This window comes from Marmota flaviventris, chromosome 17 (genome assembly GCF_047511675.1).
Source record: "Marmota flaviventris isolate mMarFla1 chromosome 17, mMarFla1.hap1, whole genome shotgun sequence".
Classification (NCBI taxonomy): domain Eukaryota; kingdom Metazoa; phylum Chordata; class Mammalia; order Rodentia; family Sciuridae; genus Marmota; species Marmota flaviventris.
In genome coordinates this window covers 26,574,972-26,582,935 of record NC_092514.1, presented here as the reverse complement: position 1 = coordinate 26,582,935, position 7,964 = coordinate 26,574,972, and the positions used below count along the sequence as shown (strand labels likewise).

At 41.4% G+C, this 7,964-nt stretch overlaps 2 pseudogenes; one reads left to right on the top strand and one right to left on the bottom strand.

Annotated features, from left to right (window-relative positions):
- Positions 1-375: 375 nt before the first annotated feature.
- LOC139702490 (olfactory receptor 1468-like) lies at positions 376-1,319 on the top strand (annotated as a pseudogene).
- Positions 1,320-2,240: 921 nt separating this feature from the next.
- On the bottom strand, positions 2,241-6,155 carry LOC139702331 (ras GTPase-activating protein 1 pseudogene; annotated as a pseudogene).
- Between the last annotated feature and the right edge of the window lie 1,809 nt (positions 6,156-7,964).

The window sequence follows — 7,964 nt, the reverse complement described above, 5'->3', positions numbered from 1 at the left end:
TATAATAATAGAATATTAAAAATCCTTGAGGAACATCAACATATAAGACACAGATGGAATAGGAGTCAGTTATGTTTCCCTGGGATTAGCAGTCAGGCAGGTATAAAAAATAATAAAGCATTTTGTCTCAGAAGCCAATAGATAAGAGTGTTTAGGAAAGGATAAAATATTCAAACATGTTCCCTAGAAGTTAAGAAAAAGACATCAATGATGATGTGGAGAATAGACATTCAGGCATGAAACATTCCAATTATTATAAAGAAAATGAGATTAATTATTATAGAACGAGTATCTGATAATAGAACAATGTTCATTTCTTTGGATTATTGAGGGATTTTAAAAATTATTTTCTCTGAAAGATACTGGAGATAGAGGATGATAGGAAGGAACCAAACTCTCATCTCAGAGTTCCTCCTCCTGGGCCTGCCCATCCAGCCAGGGTACCAGAACTTGTTCTATGCCCTATTCCTTTCCATGTATCTTACCATCATCCCGGGGAACCACATCATCATCATTCCCATTTGCTGGATTCTCATCTCCACACACCCATGTATTTGTTTCTCAGCATCTTGTCTTTCTCTGATCTCTGCTTTTCCTACGTGACCATTCCTAAACTATTACAGAACACACAGAGTCAAATTCCATCCATTCCCTTTGCAGCCTGCCTGATTCAAATGTACTTTTTCCTGATTTTTGGAAACCTCAAGAGCTTTCTCCTTGTTCTCCTTTCCTGTGTGGAGTTCATAGCCTATGACAGCTGTGCAGCCATCTGCTTCTTGTACTACACTTCTGTCCTGAGCCCTGAGCTCTGTCTCTCCCTGGTGGTGCTGTCCCGGGTGCTGACCATGCTTCATTCCATGTTGCACACTCTGCTCACAGCCAGACTGTCTTTCTGTTCAGACAACCTGATCTTACACTTTTTCTGTGACATATCTGCTCTGCTGAAGCTTGCCTGTTCTGACACTCATGTTAATGAGGATATTTATCATGGGAGGATCATTTAACATGATCACCATGTTCTATGCACAAATTTCCCCCTCCATATCAAGTTTCCTTTTTCTTGTGGTATCCACAAGGCCTTCTTCACCTGTGGCTCCCACCTGTCTGTGGTGTCACTGTTCTATGGGGCCAGTACTGGTCTCTACTTATGTTCATCATCTAACAATTCTAATGTGAAAGATTCTATTATGGTTCTGATGTACACAGTGGTGACTCCCATGCCGAATTCCTTAATCTACAGCTTGAGGAACAGAGAGGTGAAGGGAGTTCTGAGAAGAGTGTTGTGTAAGAAGACAATTCTATTCTCTGTATCATGGTAAACCTTGTGATACATACATAATTTTATCCAATATAAATATTGAGTTTTATATTTGATTATTATTGCAGATATTTCTTTCCATGTTTCTGTTCAAACAGAATAATTTCCAATAAACAAAAACTGAAATGGAGAGTGTAGCTGATGTAAAAGATAATCTCAATGACCTGATGGGAAGGTGTCCTGTTTGTTAATTCTGGCTAACCCTGAAGGCATAATTTAAATCATTTAATTGAAGTTTCTGTCTGAAGCTCTTAAACCACTAATTTATCATGTGTTCCTCTTGAAAACCATAACTTGGCTTTAAATGATAGTCTGTTCTCCCAAGTCAATGCTAAGATTCAAACAACTCAGGTCAGCAGTCACTCTTGTAAATTTAATTTTTCATTTCTAAATAGAAATCTCTATCTGAGCAAGTGTTTGTATCATTCTCAACCATTTTACTTCTCTTTTCTTCTCATGTCTGCATTTTCCTTCCTTTTTACTTGATGTGTTTTTATTTTATTTTATTTTTTTTGCAAGATATCCCTTGGTTTTATTTTAACTTAACCCTTGTGAATATTTCACAAAAATACACAAATAAGCAAATAAAACTATACAGTCAAACTAAATATCCAGCAGATGCAACAAGTAGTCAGATCAGAGATGGATTAGTTGTTTAGTGGCTGATGAGGTTGTTTGCACAAAGGGGTAACATAGAAAAATCAACTTGTAATTAAAAGCATTGGAGAATTTTTTTACAAAACAAAACTGGTAATTTATAAAATGTCTGAAAGAGTAACGTGCATTCAGTACAATGACCAGTAATATTTACTGAGTTCAAGCTATTTACTGTTGTAAACATTTAACAAAAGCATTACAAGCTCTAAATACAGTCTTTGACAATTTCAACAAAATAAGTGGTATGTTTAAAAAATGAAGCTGATGAGCAATAGATCAATTCTATATATTTTCTTTCAACAGTTCCAGAAAGAGAAATAGCACAGTATTTTAAAAAAGTATACAGCAAAGATTGTTCCTATTATAATGGCAAACTCTGGAAACTGTAAATACAAATGAAGTCATTGAACAGTCAAATGGTCATATTCCTAAACAGGAAGGAATTACAGTAAGAACAGTCTGCAATCCAGTTATACGCAATTGTCAATAGAGAATGCTTTTCCTCCTCAGTTGTTTTCATAGTTCTTTTTCCGAGAGACAGCAACACTTTGGCAATTGGTGTATTGAAAATATATTTTCAAAGTTCAAGATACAGTCATAGCATTTTTTGTGAAAGGTGATCTGTACACCAAGGCTCAGAGTTTGGTAAAGATTCCATGTGGAAAAAGTGCAAATATCCTGCACAGATAGCTTACAAAATGGCTGGCACAGTTATTACCAACAGAATCTTGGGTTTTGTTTGCATAGCTCACACATCACTGGAATGTGGAAAGGTGTGCTATTTTTTGGCAAGTGCAAAGGAGACAATTATACTGATGTGAATTACCATGTTGGGCATGCTGAATCCATGCAGATCACCGAGGCAAAGGCTGCTACCTGATATCATTGGTTTTTGTATACTGGTTTTGTTTTTGTTGAAGCAGTTCTGTTATAGCCAGAAGCTTTTTCAGTACATGCTGCTGTGCACCTCGCTCATTACTGAGTGTTCTCAGTTCATCTGAATGAGCCACACAAATCTCATGCAGTGCTGCTAAATCACGTGACAGGTCAGTTCTAGAATGCTCTGTAGTGTCCGGAAGTTCAGGTACATTCCCAAGTTCATCTAAAAACATGATCATACGATGTTTGTTGCTTTTGATGAATGGATTGACACCTTCCATATAAGGCTCCTTAGCTCCAAATTCCACAAGATTTGCTAAATTCTGCACAGATTTAGCTACTAATATCAGTGTTCTTGCAGCAATCGGAGATGGAGAATCTGAGATGATATTAAACATCCGTGGATTCAGGATGGCAGGACAGATAAGCCGAAGAAAAACAAAACCACTAACAACTCTTGTTCTCATGGTGGTATTTGTAGGCCATTTGTGTTGAACAGATTTCTGTAAACACCCATAAATATATCTCAGTGTCGGTGGAAGTATTTCTGAAGCCATGAATATTTTCTCTACAAGTTCTGAAAGTATGTTCAATAGGTGTGCTAAATTAGTGTTCACATCTTCATTTTTTTCTAATTTGGATGGACTTAACTCACAAGATTGTTTGCTTTCCATTATCTTTAAGATGGAGTCTTTCAAAGCATGATGAACAAATTGTGTAGCAGTGGCTTTCATATATTGTTCCATCAAGGTACTTGCAAGTGTTGTGGCTCTAAACAGAGTAGTGGCTTCATCTTCCATGCTTATTTCTCTGTCATTTAGTGTACATAACAACAATGATTCAAGCTTTTCATGAAGGAAAATCCTTAGTAGGATGCTAGCCAGTAGTGTTCGGTCTTGTCCACATACATGTGATAAAGCATAGACTACATGAAGTTCTTTTTGCAGTATAAGCTCTTTAAATTCACTGTACTCTTCTTCTGGCATGATTTTTTCCATAGAATATCGTGCTCGAACACGCAGAGATCCTGGTTCAATATCTTTTAGTGGTATGTGGGAGCTGAGCAGAAACCATTCGTCTGTGGCATGTCCTTTCTGTAACCTGCTTAACTGGCAGCGCATAAATAAGATATCAGGATCTTTGCTTTTCTTTGTTTTATTACTAAGCGTGATTTCAAATCTATTGATGTCAGGAGGAAGATCATCAAAGACAAACTCCTCAGACCACACTGGGTTTTGCCCTTCCCTTGCATGAGTTTTTGCTACTTGGACGCTATTCAGGTAGATATTACAATATGGATTAGTAAAATGTTTTACTGGTAGTTTATGGGCTTCTTCAATATGTAAAACAAGGCTGCTGACCTGACGAAGACGTTTATTACATGTTCCTGGACTACTTTTCCGTAAATTGCAAAATGCCTGCAGACCTTTCATCCAATCCTCTGCTTGTTCTGGTGTTTCTCCTGCAAAGTAAAAGATGTAATGTTCTTCACTGAAGTGCTGAACTACTATCTGAAAACAGTTTGGCCTGCCAAAGAGACTATCATGAACAACATACACAGAACAAACACTGAGATCTATTAATCCTTTTGGTTTTGTAGCTCGTTTTTCACTTTCAAAATAAATAAGTTGGGCATCACTGCCCTCTAAGATAAAATATAAATTTTTCCAACGTTTTCCTTTGCCCTTTTTCAGAAGATAACCTTTCTTAACAATATTTTTATAAAAGGCATCCTTTGTTTTGCGATGTATTGTATTATAGATTTCCTTGCCATCCACTGTATCATTGAGTACTTGTTCTTGATACTGCATTGGAACCGGTTCCTTAAGATAATATCCTTCAACAATCTGTTCTTTTCTATAATGATCTATGATATCCCCAATGCTGTTATAATATCGGCCTCCCATCATAAACTGATTGTTTGGTGTTGGACATATTTTGAATCGCTGAATATTTTCATTGGTCCGAAAATAAAGTGAATAATCACCAGGAGTATTATCTGAGGGCCTCACAAGAAAACTGCAGACTTGGCCAACTGTCATTAGTAAATTATAAGCTTCTTGTTTGGAAATCTTCCCATGGAACCATATTTTGCCTTCATGTGGATCTTCTTCCCGGCCCACCTCTTCTACTAGATCTTCAACAATAAGGCCTTGTTCATCCGTTCTTAGATTTGTAACCCACATCCATCCATCTTCTAATTCATTATGAACAATGAACATATCTCCTTTTAAGAAACTTATTTCATCAGTGTCTGGTACTTTTGTATAAGGCGGAATGGCTCGCACACGCCTTCTATCTTCTACTGGCTCTGGTGGTGCAACTGGATAAAGTAGTTTTTCTCCTTTAAGCAAACAAGAAACGTGACTATAATAACCTATTAGGTCTGACAGTGAAGAAAAACGTCTTCCACCAATGTAGTAATCGCCACACATAGCAATAATCCTAAAATGGTTGACAACATTTGTCTGGCTAAGAAATGAAAGTACAAAGGATCCTGGCCTCCGATCACTCTCTCTTATAAGGTAGCTGCCAGACTTCCCTGCCTGCCTGAGGCGTTCTTCTGCTATAGTTCTATCAAGTTTTCCATGATACCACTGGTTAGTTGGAGGAGCAGTCAGCGGTATGGCCACCTCTTCCCCCTCGTATTCTGGTCCATCCAGAGAGTCACCTTCGTCCACTGTGCCAAGGCCCGCGCCCAAACTGGGCAGCTGAGGCGGCGGCGGCAGAGGGGGAAATCCGCCGCCTGGCCCGAGGGTCTCAGAAGGCAATGAAATGGTCCCCTTCGTGAGAGCCATCTCTCCACCAGGTCCGGCGGCAGCAGTAGCACCAGCCACGCCAGCAGCAGCGCCTCCCCCTGTCAGTCCAGCTCCCCCGAGTACCCTCGCCACGGACCCGGCTCCTAGGAACCCTGACCCCAAAGCAGCTCCGCCACCCAGAGTCGCGGCCACTCCAGCCTCCACTAGCCCAGGATAGGGGGCAGCTGCCACGGGCAAGGCCGCGGGTATCTTCACCCGACACACTGCTGGATAGGCGCTGGAGCCCGCTGCCGCACCGCCTCCTGCTCCAGCAGTCACCGGGCCGCCTTCCTCACTGCCGGCCTCGGCCGCCATCATGTTGAAGCCCGCTCTACCCTGCCTACCCTGCCTGCCCGGGAGCCCCGGGGGCCAGTAGGCCCCGGCTCCGAGCCGCCCCACCCAGACGCGTCCCCACTTCAGCTCCCTAGGCGGAGGAAACAACAACAAAAGGAGAGAGTCCGCCGCCGCGCCCCCTCTTCGGGCCACAGCCCAAGATCGGGAGCAGCCTGGGATATAGGAAGCGAAGTGGGCAAAAACCCCAATGCCAGCACAAACGCCACCCAAACCTCACCTTACACACCCACACTCACGCACACACATGCACAGAAGCGGAAAACTTCCTGACTTCAGTAAAGAGGAAGGGAAGCCCAGGGAAAGCGGCTGAGAAGGCTGCTGCTCCTTCAGCCGCCGCCGCCGCCGCTTCTTCACCACCCCAGTTCCGGCCACCCCCACCGCAGCCACAGTCGGTGCCGCTGCTGGGGCTGGGGCTGGGGCCACTGCAGCCGCTTCATCCTCCACCCGGCAGGAGCCGCGAGGGGTGGGGAGGAGAGGAGTTGATGTGTTTTTAAATGCACATTATGTTTACCTTCTTATAGCAGTTTAATTTGTATTTGTTGGAAACTAAGTCTCCTTGGGGCCCTAAATATTGTTGCCTCAAGCATGGTCAAGGAGGCCAGAATCTTCTTTTCAACCTCCCTCTTTGAGGATCACCTTTCCTTCCTTGGTTCTTTAAGTATTCCATAAACTTTACTTCCATGATCTTATTTAACTCCTGTGATGATTTCATGAAGGACAGGAAAAAATTATGATGTCAGAGCTTAAATAGATGAGATGGACATCATTACCCTAGGTACATGTATGACTGCATATATGGTGTGATGCTACATTGTGTGCAACCAGAGAAATAAAAACTTGTGCTCCATTTGTGTACAATGAATCACAAAGCATTCTGCTGTCATATATACCTAATTAGAATAAATAAATAAATATTTTAAAAGATTGAACAATGTGGAATTTGAACATGCCAGTGTTCCACTATGTGTCAGTACTGAACCTATTTAAAACCACAGATTATTGATTGTGGGGGTTCTTCTCACCTCCTCCCACCTCAGAAATAGAACGTGCAGCCTTACATTTTCTTTTTCTGTACCAGGGATTGAACCCAAGGCCACTTAACCAGTGAGCCACATCCCCAGCACTTTTTAAATTTTATTTAGAGACAGGTTCTCACTAAGTTTCTTAGGGCCTCATTAAATTGCTGAGGCTGGCTCTGAACTCGTGATCCTCCTACTCAGGTTCCTGAGTAGCTGGTATTACAGGCATATGCCACCACACCCCAGTTCAGCCTTACATTTTTCAGTGTGAGCTGTGTGTGTCATTGTCTAGGTCTCCATTCTTGGTCATTAGCTTCCTTGTCCGCTGCAAGTGATGACAACACAATGTATCATTTCAACTTCTCTTAAATGGCACTGACCTCCACATCTCTGCAGCCCATTTCATAGTTTTGCCCTCATTTTTCAATAGATATCTTCACTTGATACTTTCTGACACACAATTTTGAACTCTTTATTATCTATGCACATACGCTCTTTGTCCTACATTCCATTTCTTGATTCACATTACCTTCCAAATAGCTACCTAATAAGCTGTGCATGTTTGTGTAATTATGGGTATATGTTCACAAAAAGGGTTAACATTCTCAGTCATATGGAAAAGGATCATGTTGGGTCCTCATCTTACACCCTGTACTAAGTTAGAGGATAGGGAGATGGCCAAAAGAGAGCAATGTGGTTGCGGCTATTTCCCTAAATTAGTGTTGCCATATTACATTTAGCTTTCTAAAAACATCATTTTCAAGTGCTGGTGACAACAGACCCAGGTAATTGTTAGCATAATTGCAACCATCTTCCTTTTCCCCCACCCCCACTTTATGAATACTGTTCTTATTCCCAAGATAAAACTTACTGGTCTGGAGACGTGCCAGTCTCCCCCTGTTTTCTCATTGAGAGATGGGAGGCAACTTTCCAGCCCCT